Source organism: Triticum aestivum, chromosome 6D (genome assembly GCF_018294505.1).
Source record: "Triticum aestivum cultivar Chinese Spring chromosome 6D, IWGSC CS RefSeq v2.1, whole genome shotgun sequence".
Taxonomy (NCBI): domain Eukaryota; kingdom Viridiplantae; phylum Streptophyta; class Magnoliopsida; order Poales; family Poaceae; genus Triticum; species Triticum aestivum.
The window spans coordinates 72748716-72763631 of record NC_057811.1 but is presented as its reverse complement, the minus strand read 5'-3'; the positions used below and the strand labels follow the sequence as shown (position 1 = coordinate 72763631).

The window sequence follows — 14916 nt, the reverse complement described above, 5'->3', positions numbered from 1 at the left end:
TTCATCAATATAATGTGGGCATGTATTCCGAATATAGTCATGCGTGGTTATGGAAAAGAACTTGCATGACATCTTTTGTCCTACCCTCCTGTGGCAGCGGGGTCCTAATGGAAACTAAGGGATATTATGGCCTCCTTTTAATAGAGAACCGGACCAAAGCATTAGCACTTAGTGAATACATGAACTCCTCAAACTACGGACATCACCGGGAAGTGTCCCGACTATTGTCACTCCGGAGTTGCCAGATCATAACGCGTAGTAGGTGACTATAACTTGCAAGATAGGATCAAGAACACAAATATATTCATTAAAACATAATAGGTTCAGATCTGAAATCATGGCACTCGGGCCCTAGTGACAAGCATTAAGCATAGCAAAGTCATAGCAACATCAATCTTAGAACATAGTGGATACTAGGGATCAGGCCCTAACAAAACTAACTCGATTACATGGTAAATCTCATCCAACCCATCACCGTCCACCAAGCCTACGATGGGATTACTCACGCACGGTAGTGAGCGTCATGAAATTGGTGATGGAGGATGGTTGATGATGGCGATGGCGATGATTTCCCTCTTTGGAGCCCAAAACGGACTCCGGATCTGCCCTCCCGAGGAAGAACAGGAAGTGGCGGCGGCTCCGTATCGTAAAACGCGATGAATCCTTCTCTCTAAAAATTTTCTCCCCGAACGTGAATATATGGAGTTGGAGTTGAGGTCGGTGGAGCCTCGTGGGACCCACAAGACAGGGGTCGCGCCCTCCACCCTTGTGGATAGGCGGTGGGTCCCCTTCAGTCAATTCTTTTGCCAATATTTTTTATTCCAAAAGTATCCTCCTTGAAGTTTCAGGTCATTACGAGAACTTTTATATCTGCACAAAAATAACACCATGGCAATTCTGCTGAAAACAGCGTCAGCCCGGGTTAGTTCCATTCAAATCATGCAAATTAGAGTCCAAAACAAGGGCAAAAGAGTTTGGAAAAGTCATAATAGTAACTCGACAGGGGTAGGTAAATAAGTGTGACGGTGTCCTGGACTAGGGGTACCAACCCATACTGCCCACAGTCCATGGGTCGAGCTTACGGCCCACCGATCTTCAAGGAAGAACTCCAGAAGCTACGAATCCTAACGTGATCAAGATGGAAACCACCGAAGACTTGGTGTATACTTCAAGGATAACTCTAATAGTTGTTATGTTTATTCCTAGTTGGCAACCGACCATATGTAACCCTAGGTACCCCCGGTGCCTATATAAGCCAAGGGGTCTAGTCCATAGAGGCACAATTACAAGCCTTAGGGTTAGAACACAACATACGATCTCGAGGTATATCATCATGTACTCGATACTCCATCACGTCAATATAATCAAAGGAGGACGTAGGGTTTTACCTCATCGATAAGGCCCGGACCTAGGTAAATATCGTCTCCCTTGTCTCCTATTGTCCATCGTTCCCCGGTCCACAGCTCGAGACCCCCTATCCGAGATCAGCCGATTTTAATACCGACAATGTGTGGTTTACAAAGATCATAGAGTTACATAGTCATTTATAAGGAGATATTGGTTGAATTTTAAGTAAGGTCGATGCCATGGTAGTTTAAAAGAAATACTAGATCTCCATATACATGGTTAGATCAAGAATGTGATGAGAACGTTGTAATTCTAACTTATAATTCACATAACTACCATATAACAATGCAAATGATTGCACACGAAGTACATGCTAGTAACTAAATGGAGCAACTTTCCTTTTCACTAAGAACAATGGAGTAAGTAACTATGAGTAACTTATAAGAATCATAGAGTTACAACAATCATTTAATAGAAGATATTGGTCAAACATTTGGTGGGATGAACCCATCCAATAAACATAGACAGAGGGAGTATGACAGTAATGATACGTAAATACTAGAGGTGCACAATACAATCTTGAGCTAATAAATGAAGTAAATAGCTGTGAGTTATTTTCAAGGATCTTAGAATTACACACGATCATTTATGAGAAGATATTGTTTAAAAGTTTGGTTGGATGAATCCGTGCATTAAACCCAGACGGGAGGAGTACGATAGTAGTAGTACAGTCTTATATAGGTCTGCAGTACAATCTTGAGCTAATAAATGGTGTAACTAGCTATGAGTGATTCGCAAAAATCTTTGCATTACGCATAATCATTTATAAGAAGATTTTTGGTTAAATGTTTGATTGGATGAACCCATCCGGTAAACCCGGACGGAGAGTGTACGACAGTAGTAGTACAGTCGTACTACAGCTTTGTAGTACAACAATTAATCTTGAGCTAATAAATGTTTGCTTGCCTCCAAAGAAAGAAAGTGAAATGTACATTCATCCATTAATTCCCCAAGGACAATACCAGAAATATCGCTTCTCCCAAGGGGCCAACGCGCAAGATTTTCCTGAGTAGAAACGCTCGTTCGGAACCTTCCTCATGCCTTCCACCGGTCGTGTGGCCCCTCGCTGGCGCATTGGACCCACCGCAAGCCCCCTCCTGCCTTCACATGGACATCGTGTATATAGGGACTCGCCTCGCACCCACTTGCCAAACCACACCTTCTACCCCGCTTCATTAATTTTTTTACCAATTTACCAATTCCGGCGACCCCCCCCCCCCCCGCGCCCCTGACGACGACTTCGGCAAGGTACCAGCGGCCATCGTGTGTGGTGGAGCGCCCCTCGCGGACGTCAAGGTTCCCACGGTGACGCGGAAAGTGACGAAGGCGGCTCTATGGCCCGAGAAGAAGAAGCCCCGGCATGGCAGCAACGAGGGCCGACGCTTCACGGGGCTCGGCGGGCGTAGGGGACACGGCGTGGACGACAACAAGGAGGATTTTGAGGCCGAATGGAAGACTTCGAGGTCGAGTCCGGGGACTCCGACGTGGAGCTCAGGCGCACTAGGGTGGATGAGAAGGATGACCACAACGAGGTCGTCGAGATCAAGTCATTTGCTGCCGCCAAGAGTTCCCTCTCCCAAGGTATCAGGCCTGGGTCGCTTGGACTAGTTTTTAATCTACGTATCATTACCTTTTAGTGATTGATTATCGTACCAAGAGATTGTGTGATTGGTTCGGAAAAGGTTTGATCATTTGATTTGGTAGGAAGAGAAAATGTGTAGGGGTTGCTGTTGGAAGGCTATGTTTGGGTGGTGTTACTTCTGTTTGTGTAGCGATTTTGGATTTGATGTGCTATCAAGAAGTTTATTTGGGTGAAGGGTTAGGCTTTTTCCATTTGTCTGTTGTGGTCAGTTAGTAGGCTGTTTTTGACACTGTCCTTTCTTTCAAAGAAGCGATTTTGGTTGTTAAGTTGTTGATCTTATGATTTATAATTTTCTAGACCTTCGATGGTGATCCATAAGCTTACCATTTAGTAAAAAGGGGTAGTAAATCCGTGAAAAGGCCCAAATATCTACGTTTTGCTTAGAGGCCTTGTCCTCTTAAATTGTTTCCTTGTTAGGTCGTTGTAGTCGTGTGTGAGGATTGTTCTAGACTTGGTTTCGTCAAAATGCAATTGTAGAATGATGTCAGAGGTCTAACATGAGGTCTTGTTTATCAGGACCCTGTGTTTTCTTATTTATTAAGTTGTGATTTTATTTTATTTTATTTCATTTTTTTGTGGTTGACTAATGCTTTCACCTAAACTTGACCCATCATGGTTCATTGTTCATTACCATCATCATAATTTTACATATAAATTCATGTCTGTGATGAAATTATTTAATTTGTGTGGAAGATGTTTTTGCGTGTTGATCCCTCTTAGCGTTGACATTGATCTTCAGATGACTTAAGCACCATGACTACTGCAGGTTTTGATGGTTCTTCAGCAAAAAGGAAGAGAAAGAGTCAATTCAGGGGTATTCGTCAGCGCCCCTGGGGTAAGTGGGCTGCTGAAATCAGAGATCCAAGCAAGGGTGCACGTGTCTGGCTTGGTACTTTCAACAGTGCTGAAGAAGCTGCGAGAGCTTATGATGTTGAAGCACGCAGGATCCGTGGCAACAAGGCCAAGGTTAACTTTCCAAAGGAACTAATAATTCCTCAGAAGCGTCGTGCTCGCCCTGCTGCTCCTAAATCACCAAAGCTAAGCGTGGCACCGGAACCTTCTGTCATGCCATCAGTCAACAACCTTGCCAACCCAAATGCTTTCATCTACCCATCTGCTAACTTTGCATCAAACCAGCCACTTGCTCTTCCTGACAACCTGTCATTTGTTCATGCAATGAACTCGGATGGCCATGTTGAAGCCTCTGTTATGAATTCGTACTCTGACCAGGGAATCAACTCCTTTAGCTTCTCTGACTTGGAGTGGGATTATGACACCAAGAATCCAGATATACCATCCATTGCTCCCATTTCTACCATTACTGAAGGAGCAGAATCTGCACTTGCCCAGAGTAACGCCTATAACTCAGTTGTGATTGCTGGAGGAGCTGAATCTGCACTTGCCCAGAGTAACACCAACAACTTAGTGGTGCCTCATGTTATGGAGAACAATGATGTCGATTTTGAGGCTTGGACGAGGTTTCTTATATATGATGGCGTGGACGAGCCGATTGATAGCCTTCTGAATTTTGATGTGCCTCGGGATGTCATTGGCAACATGGACCTCTGGAGCTTCGATGACATGCCCATGTGTGGCGAATTTTTCTAAGGGATGCACACCCTGTATATCTGGATAAAGGGTAAGCCTTTGCATATTGCATGTCCAGTCTGAGGTTGACAGTCTTTTCATCACTCTTAACTTTGTGTTCCATTTTTCAGGAGCAAGGCTATGAGATATTGGGAAGCACCCTATTGTCACATTTGGCTAGCATATGCTTATGTCCAAGATTTGATGCAGAAAAGTTGCATCCTAAGTCTCTTGTCGGATCGACCCTTTCCCTACTCAACTGTCTTTCTGTGGCAGCCATTTATGATGAACCGTTGTCTTTATCTTCTGTCAACTTTGATGTCATCGCTACCATTTCTGAATGTGAACAGCATGAACCTATGTCCAGTTTGTGTTAATCTATGCACTTGATCGTTTTTTCCTTTAGTTCTGCTTGTTTAATTGGTGACAGAAGTAACCTATATATCTTCTCAATTTGGTAAATTTATGGTTGTGTGCATCATATTGATGCAGGGGCTGGACATTTCAACCTCTATTTTGAAAGAGTGTGTGTTAGGCCAAATTGTCCTCTATATTATACATCTTCACTTCAAGCTCTGGCAAAATATACCCGATTTACTAATCTTTGATACTAGATGCGTGGTCATATGGAGCCGTTCCATCTACATGTAGTTCTTCTCACCGACGTAGTTCTTAAATAAACATTTAGTGCACCTAATTCATGAGTTGAGGGATATGTTCCATTTCAGTGCATTCTTATAGAAATGCATTTTATTTTTCTCAGTCCCTCTCCATGTGAGAAGCCATGTGAACTACATATACTTTTCACTTGATTTATTACCAGAACCGTCACCAAATTGGTGGTCTTGTGTCACTGTCATGTTACGTCCTTGATTTAATTTGACATCGGCATAAGTATGTTAGTAGTAATCTTGATTAGAGGGTCAACTAGTTAGGTTCATGGAAGGAAAAACTTCTACTGCTTGCCTATTACATTCATGGGCTGCCAGAGAACCTGAAAGATATATGAGCTAGGTTTTAAGTTGTCAACAAGATAGGAAGGAAAAACTGCAGTGTAGGATCTAGTAACTGAACCAGAAAGCTGGCCTTCTGGAAGTAGCCATTAGAATAAATATGATCTTGAATAAGATAGCCAGTAAAGAGACCAAAACATGCAAACAAGTTTGTTACCTGAATCAATTGATCTTTAGTGAGAAGAGTGAAGCCAACTGTTATTGTCGACCTCCTCATAAATTCAAAAAAATCTAGTAAGTGTCACAAGACCATCAACTAACTTACATCTTCAAGCATACTTGATTCCTGCAGAGCATTTATCAAAGCATAATGGCACAATTCATTACAATTAGTCTTCCAAAAACCAAAAGGATAGTGGCGATGCCTTGCACAACGCACATACTTTCAGACACGCTATGGAAGTATATAGATAAAAGAACGATTATAGTTCCAAAAGGTAGAGGTTTTATTACTTCCAATCATATAAAGTTTTTGGCATAAATCTTTCCCTAGTTAGAGAAGGCACGTCTACAAATTAAGAATATATTTTTGTATCAACCTGCAAAAACAAATCAATATATGCATCAAAAAGCAGAAGGAACGACTTTTAGATGCATATTATAGTTTACAATGATGAGTGGCGCACATTATAGTTTACATTGTAGTTCTTCTACACGCAAGCTGTTTGTGAAACAAATTAATGTGCGCCACTCATTCAATTTAATCGTACCCATTCAATTTAATCGTACCCATTCAATTTATCTAGCTAGAATAAAAAAAGATTAGGTTATGGTGCTTCGCTCCAACATCTTCTCGCCGCCGCCAAGTTCTCATCGGTTCACTCGGCCGGCGGCCTGGCGTCAGCCCAATACGTCCGGGTGTCTGCCCATGCATGCACACGAGGAGCATCCCGTTCCACACTTGCTCTTTGCATGCATCCACGTTCCAAGAAGCTACGTATGCACACGAAAAGCGTCTGGTTCAATACTTGCTTTGTGCATGCATCCACGTTCCAAGGAGCTACGTTTAAGATTTCAGGGAAGCCTTGACTAGCGCTCATGCATGTATGGGCGAGCGTACTTGGACGAGCTTGGCGCGCCACGAGCCGTGAGAGATTGTAGAGATTCTGGACGCTAAGAGCATCTCCAGCCGTTGGCCCCTCACGGGGCGTAAAATCGCCGCCTGGGGGCGAGCCGGCGCTAAAGTTCGGCATGGGGGCGAGCCGGTTTCCAGACGCTCGCCTCAGGGACGCTCCAGACGCGGGTTTATTTTTTTTAACGGAATTCGGCAAAATTTGATAAATTGGACAAAACATTCGGCTAAAGTTCAGCAAACTTGGCATATATTTGACATGTTCGACGTTTTACATAAATTATTTAAAAAAACTAACTAAGGGGCGAAGAAGTCGCTGAGCGCGGCGAAGTCGCCGACGTCGCCGTCATCCTCGTCGTCGTCGGCGGCCTTCTCCTTCTTGACGTGGCCGCCCCTGCTGGACTCCTGCCCGACGTCGACCTGGCAGACCGGTGGCGGCGGCCCGTCATCGTCATCGTCACTGTCGTCGAGGACGACAATGCCTCCCTCGTCCCGGCCATGGCGCCGAGCTTCGAAGCGATCGTAGGCGAGGCGCTGGCGCTCCAGCTCCGTGTGCGCCCAGTCTTCACGCGCCCACTTCAGGGCCGCCGCGTCGTCGAGCTCCTCGCCGCCGCGTCCCGGCTCCGTCTTTGGCTTGACGTAGCACGGGGGAGCCGAGAAGGAGGCGTCTCGGCCGCCCTCATTGATGACGATGCCGGCGCTGCACGTGCGCCAGCCAAGCGGAGTCTCCGCGGCGGGCTCGGCCTTGACGCCGAGCAGCGCCGGTGAGCCGGAGGAATGGGAGGAGGAGCGGGAGGAGGACTGAGAGGAGGACGAGGAGGAGCCGAACCTCCTCGGCGCCCATTGCCCGGCGCTCCGGCGTGGGGGCGGGGCGGCCGCCGCGGCAGGGTATGCCAGCGGTGGGTTGTTGCCGCCCTCGAGGTACGCCAGCACCTCATGGAGCGAGCAGCCAGGCTCGCCCCACCATACGCGGCGCCCGTCGTTGTTCTTCAGGCCGCCCACCATTGGTGCCCCGTTGGTGGACGTCAGCCGCTGCACCTGCCGGCGCAGGAAGTACGCCGCCCACGACGCGTGGTTGTCGGCGGCGTACTGGGGGAGGGCGCCGCTGCTCCTCCGGCAGTGACACCCTCACGCGGTCGACCTCGGCGACGAAGATGCCGGGGCGTGCGTCGACGTCGGGCACCAGGGGAATGGGGACGCCCCCGTTGCTGAGCCTCCACCCCGTCGGCCCGGCGCGCATGTCCGGCGGTGCCGGGATGTTGGCCTCGAATAGGAGGTACGCCTCCCACTCGTGGAGCGAGCGGCGGCCGAAGCCGTTGGCCGCCGCCGCGTCGCCGGGGAAGCATTCGGCCGTCGAGAGGGAAGGGAAGGGGAGGGAAGGGGAGACCGGCAGAGCTCGGCGGTAGACGGGAGGGAGGTAGAGCTCGGCTGCTGGTTTGGGCTCGGGCTGGTGTGGCCAGCGGCGAGGGGGAGCCGCGGGGTTTTATAGCCCCGCGCCGTGTGTACGCGTGGCGGAAGGGGAGGCGTTGCCGCGCCCGCCCGCCCGTGACGCGCCGCCCGTGAGGAATCAATGGTAAGGCTGACCGGCGGCAACCTTGCCATTGATTCCCCGTGGGAAATCGAGGCGTTCTGGGGAAGACGAGGCGCGTGCCACTGACTCGGCGGGCCCGCAGCTCTTTCACGCCAAAACCACTCGCCCCGGCACCCCCGTCTTGGGGAACGTAGTAATTTCAAAAAAATTCCTACGCACACGCAAGATCATGGTGATGCATAGCAACGAGAGGGGAGAGTGTTGTCCACGTACCCTCGTAGACCGAAAGCGGAAGCGTTAGCACAACGCGGTTGATGTAGTCGTACGTCTTCACGATCCGACCGATCAAGTACCGAACGCACGGAACCTCCGAGTTCAGCACACGTTCAGCCCGATGACGTCCCTCGAACTCCGATCCAGCCGAGTGTTGAGGGAGAGTTTCGTCAGCACGACGGCGTGGAGACGATGATGATGTTCTACCGACGCAGGGCTTCGCCTAAGCACCGCTACAGTATTATCGAGGTGGACTATGGTGGAGGGGGCACCGCACACGGCTAAAAGATCAAACGATCAATTGTTGTCTATAGGGTGCCCCCCAGCCCCCATATATAAAGGAGCAAGGGGGAGGTGCGGCCGGCCAGGAGGGGACGCGCCAGGAGGAGTCCTACTCCCACCGGGAGTAGGACTCCCTCCCTTTTCCTTGTTGGATTAGGAGAAGAGGGGGAAAGAGGTGGAGGAGAAGAAGGAAAGGGGGGCGCCGCCCCCTCTCCTTGTCCTATTCGGACTAGGGGGGAGGGGCGCGCGGCCCTTGCCCTGGCCGCCTCTCCTCTTCTCCAGTAAGGCCCACTATGGCCCATTAACCCCCGGGGGGTTCCGGTAACCCCTCCGGTACTCCGGTAAAATCCCGATTTCACCCGGAACACTTCCGATATCCAAACATAGGCTTCCAATATATCAATCTTCTTGTCTCGACCATTTTGGGACTCCTCGTCATGTCCGTGATCACATCCGGGACTCTGGACAACCTTCGGTACATCAAAACATATAAACTCATAATATAACTGTCATCGAAACTTTAAGCGTGCGGACCCTACGGGTTCGAGAACTATGTAGACATGACCGAGACACGTCTCCGGTCAATAACAAATAGCGGAACCTGGATGCTCATATTGGTTCCCACATATTCTACGAAGATCTTTATCGGTCAGACCGCATAACAACATACGTTGTTCCCTTTGTCATCGGTATGTTACTTGCCCGAGATTCTATCGTCGGTATCTCAATACCTAGTTCAATCTCGTTACCGGCAAGTCTCTTTACTCGTTCCGTAATACATCATCCCGCAACTAACTCATTAGTTGCAATGCTTGCAAGGCTTAAGTGATGTGCATTACCGAGTGGGCCCAGAGATACCTCTCCGACAATCGGAGTGACAAATCCTAATCTCGAAATACGCCAGCCCAACAAGTACCTTTGGAGACACCTTTAGAGCACCTTTATAATCACCCAGATACGTTGTGACGTTTGGTAGCACACAAAGTGTTCCTCCGGTAAACGGGAGTTGCATAATCTCATAGTCATAGGAACATGTATAAGTCATGAAGAAAGCAATAGCAACATACTAAACGATCGAGTGCTAAGCTAACGGAATGGGTCAACTCAATCACATCATTCTCCTAATGATGTGATCCCGTTAATCAAATGACAACCCATGTCAATGGCTAGGAAACTTAACCATCTTTGATTAACGAACTAGTCAAGTAGAGGGATACTAGTGACACTCTGTTTGTCTATGTATTCACACATGTATTATGTTTCCGGTTAATACAATTCTAGCATGAATAATAAACATTTATCATGATATAAGGAAATAAATAATAACTTTATTATTGCCTCTAGGGCATATTTCCTTCAGTCTCCCACTTGCACTAGAGTCAATAATCTAGATTACACAGTAATGATTCTAACACCCATGGAGACTTGGTGTTGATCATGTTTTGCTCGTGGAAGAGGCTTAGTCAACGGGTCTGCAACATTCAGATCCGTATGTATCTTGCAAATTTCTATGTCTCCCACCTGGACTAAATCCCGGATGGAATTGAAGCGTCTCTTGATGTGCTTGGTTCTCTTGTGAAATCTGGATTCTTTTGCCAAGGCAATTGCACCAGTATTGTCACAAAAGATTTTCATTGGACCCGATGCACTAGGTATGACACCTAGATCGGATATGAACTCCTTCATCCAGACTCCTTCATTTGCCGCTTCCGAAGCAGCTATGTACTACGCTTCACATGTAGATCCCGCCACGACGCTTTGTTTAGAACTGCACCAACTAACAGCTCCACCATCCAATGTAAACACGTATCCGGTTTGCGATTTAGAATTGTCCGGATCAGTGTCAAAGCTTGCATCAATGTAACCATTTACGATGAGCTCTTTGTCACCTCCATAAACGAGAAACATATCCTTAGTCCTTTTCAGGTACTTCAGGATGTTCTTGACCGCTGTCCAGTGAACCACTCCTGGATTACTTTGGTACCTCCCTGCTAGACTTATAGCAAGGCACACATCAGGTCTGGTACACAGCATTGCATACATGATAGAGCCTATGGCTGAAGCATAGGGAACATCTTTCATTTTCTCTCTATCTTCTGCAGTGGTCGGGCATTGAGTCTTACTCAACTTCACACCTTGTAACACTGGCAAGAACCCTTTCTTTGCTTGATCCATTTTGAACTTCTTCAAAACTTTTCAAGGTATGTGCTTTGTGAAAGTCCAATTATGCGTCTTGATCTATCTCTATAGATCTTGATGCCCAATATATACGCAGCTTCACCGAGGTCTTTCATTGAAAAACTCTTATTCAAGTATCCCTTTATGCTATCCAAAAATTCTATATCATTTCCAATCAGCAATATGTCATCCACATATAATATTAGAAATGCTACAGAGCTCCCACTCACTTTCTTGTAAATACAGGCTTCTCCAAAAGTCTGTACAAAACCAAATGCTTTGATCACACTATCAAAGCGTTTATTCCAACTCCGAGAGGCTTGCACCAGTCCATAAATGGATCGCTGGAGCTTGCACACTTTGTTAGCTCCCTTTGGATCGACAAAACCTTCCGGTTGCATCATATACAACTCTTCTTCCAGAAATCCATTCAGGAATGCAGTTTTGACATCCATTTGCCAAATTTCATAATCATAAAATGCGGCAATTGCTAACATGATTCGGATAGACTTAAGCATCGCTACGGGTGAGAAGGTCTCATCGTAGTCAATCCCTTGAAGTTGTCGAAAACCTTTTGCAACAAGTCGAGCTTTATCGACAGTAACATTACCATCAGCGTCAGTCTTCTTCTTGAAGATCCATTTATTCTCAATTGCTTGCCGATCATCGGGCAAGTCAACCAAAGTCCACACTTTGTTCTCATACATGGATCCCATCTCAGATTTCATGGCCTCAAGCCATTTTGCGGAATCTGGGCTCATCATCGCTTCTTCATGGTTCGTAGGTTCATCATGGTCTAGTAACATAACCTCCAGAACAGGATTACCGTACCACTCTGGTGCGGATCTTACTCTGGTTGACCTACGAGGTTCAGTAACAACTTGATCTGAAGTTCCATGATCATCATCATTAACTTCCTCACTAGTTGGTGTAGGCGTCACAGGAACCGGTTTCTGTGATGAACCACTTTCCAATAAGGGAGCAGGTACAGTTACCTCATCAAGTTCTACTTTCCTCCCACTCACTTCTTTCGAGAGAAAATCCTTCTCTAGAAAGGATCCATTGTTAGCAACGAACGTCTTGCCTTCGGATCTGTGATACACTACTGGAATCTGGCATTTTGCCGTCTGCCTCCTCTTTGCCGTCCGCCAGCTGACGGCAAAGAGCCTCTTTGCCGTCCGCTTCCACAAAGCGGACGGCAAAGAAAGGGCTGATGGCAAAAAGTGTATTTGCCGTCAGCTGCTTCTTTGCCGTCAGCTGGCTGACGGCAATGAGCTGGAAAGCAGACGGCAAAGAGCCAGGTGGGCCCCACAGCGCACGGCTTGTCTAGGTCAGCCTATTTGCCGTTAGCGAAATCTTTGTCGTCCGCCTGCTGGTCCTTTACCGTCCGCTGGCGGACGGCAAAGAAAGGGCCCAGCTAACGGTCGTCTCCCCTTCTGCTATGCGCGCCCTTTGCCGTCCGCGAGCGGACGGCAAAGAACGTGCCCCCACTAATTAGTAACGGCCGCCCCACCCCAATCACTCTCACCCCCTCTCCACCCCGCGCCCCCACTCAACCACGCCCGCACCGCCGCCGTCGAGCACCGCCGCCGCCCAGACGCTGCCGCCGCCACACCCCGCCGCCCCGGAGCCCTGCAGCCTCGTCGCCACCACGGCCCGGCACCCCTCCGCCCGGCCACCGCCCGGACGCTGCCGCCGCCCCACCCCGCCGCAGCACAACCCCACCGCCCCGGAGCCGTGCGGCCCCGTCGCCACCACCGCCCGGCGCCTCCTCCGCCTGGCCAGCGCCACCCCGCCGCCCCAGAGCTGCTCCTCCGCCCGGCCAGCGCCACCCCGCCGCCCCAGAGCTGTGGCCCCGTCGCCACCATCGCCCGGCCAGCGCCCTCCGTCGGCGGGCAACCCCACCGCCCGGCGCCCCTGGGCCCTGCCAGCGTGCCACAGGCCTCCCACCCCTGTCGCAGGTGAGCCCCGGTCGCACCCCTCTTCTCCTTTTTTTTCTTCTGTTTTTTCTGTTTTTTAGTTTAGATTACTTTTAGTTTAGTTTTAGTTTTAGTTTAGTTTAGATTACTTTTAGTTTGGTTTTATATTTAGTTTAGTTTAGATTACTTTTAGTTTGGTCTTAGGTTTAGTTTAGTTTTACGTTTATGTTTAGTAATGAAAAAAACTAAGAATAATTAGAAGAAGAGGAGGAGAAGAAGAATAGCTAGGTTTAGGTGTAGTTTTTTCCTGTTTTGTTTTAGGTTACTTAGTGCTAGGTTTAAGAAGAGGAAAAAGGAGAAGAAGAAGAAGAAGAAGAAGAAGAAGAAGAAGAAGAAGAAGAAGAGGAGGAGGAGGAGGAGGAGAAGAAAGAAGAAGAAGAAGAAGAAGAAGAAGAAGAAGAAGAAGAAGAAGAAGAAGAAGAAGAAGAAGAAGAAGAAGAAGAAGAAGAAGAAGAAGAAGAAGAAGAAGGAGGAGAAGAAGAAGAAGGAGAAGAAGAAGAAGAAGAAGAAGAAGAAGAAGGAGAAGAAGAAGAAGGAGAAGAAGAAGAAGAAGAAGAAGAAAGAGGAGAGGAGGAGGAGGAGGAGAAAGCTAGAGGAGATGAGGAGAATAAGAAGACCACCGACACCCCGACCCCGACCACCGACACCCCGACCACCGACACCCCGACACCTGACACCCCGACCCCGACGACCGACACCCCCACCCCGACGCGACACCCCGACACGACACCCCGACCCCGACACGACACCCCGACACGACACCCCGGCATGACACCCCGACACGACACCCCGGCACGACACCCCGGCACGACACGACACCCCGACACGACATGACACGCCGACCCCGACACGACACCCCGACACGACACCCCGGCACGACACCCCGACCCCGACACCCTGACACCACACCCACCCTTACCCCGACCACCGACACCCTGACACCACACCCCGACCCACACCCTGACCCCGACCCCGACACCCTGACAGGGTCATATATTTGTGAATTATTAGTTAGGTCATATATTTTTCGATTTTGTTATGAAAACATCATATATAATTGTGTTGATCGGGTAGATTTAAATTTGCAGTTGTTTCATCGCTGCGAGGTTTGGTGGTCGACGACCTCGCCGTGCGTTTGACGAGCTCTGCCCCTTCGTTCGTGGGTGAGCACAAATGACATGTCCTCCTCCCCCGTTAATTATTTGCTCTGTTCCGGTGTTCGTGCCGATGAAACTTGATAGCTAGCTATATATGTGTCTTGAATCATCAGTATGCGTAACCAATATGTGTTTCCCGTTCGAAAGCGTCATAGTTATAAATATGCATGCATTTGCATATTTATAACCTTGATTCTTTCGAATTGTCCAACGCTATCCATGGACAGCCCGAGTATGTTTAGATTGGGTTCGTTTTCCCATATGCTTTGCTTCGGATCTGACGCATAAGTTTCGTCAGTGCCTCCCCTGTTGTTCTCCGGGTACACATCCTCTCTGTTTATTGCAGAGACGTGTATCAGGAGAACAGCGGGGAGGTGCTGCCGAAATTTTGCGTAGGATCCGGAGCATAGCATGGGAAAATGAACCCAATCTAAACATACTCGGGTGGGATTAGGACCTATCATTACCTATTAGAGTGTAGGTTGCATGGACGTAATAAAATTGACAAAGTAGATCAACTGATGAATATATACATGGTGAATTATATATATATATATATATATATTTGTTGTGTGTCTAGTAGCTCTGAAAGTCAAGATGAGTGATCGTGCGTGGATGTACACCGGTCACACTGGTCAGAACAAATGGAGCACTGAATGGTTCACAAAAACCAAGGGGTTTGTGCGAGCCGCATTTGCAAATGGCCAGAGGAAAACTTGGTGCCCCTGTTTACGGTGCGGCAATTGGGAAAAGAGGACAGAGGCTGAAATGGGCAAACACCTGCAGAAGAGTGGT

At 48.2% G+C, this 14916-nt stretch overlaps 1 pseudogene; it reads left to right on the top strand.

Moving 5' to 3' along the window:
* Nucleotides 1-4657, top strand: part of LOC123142447 (ethylene-responsive transcription factor 1-like) — a 28936-nt pseudogene extending 24279 nt beyond the window's left edge.
* The last annotated feature ends 10259 nt before the right edge of the window (nucleotides 4658-14916 follow it).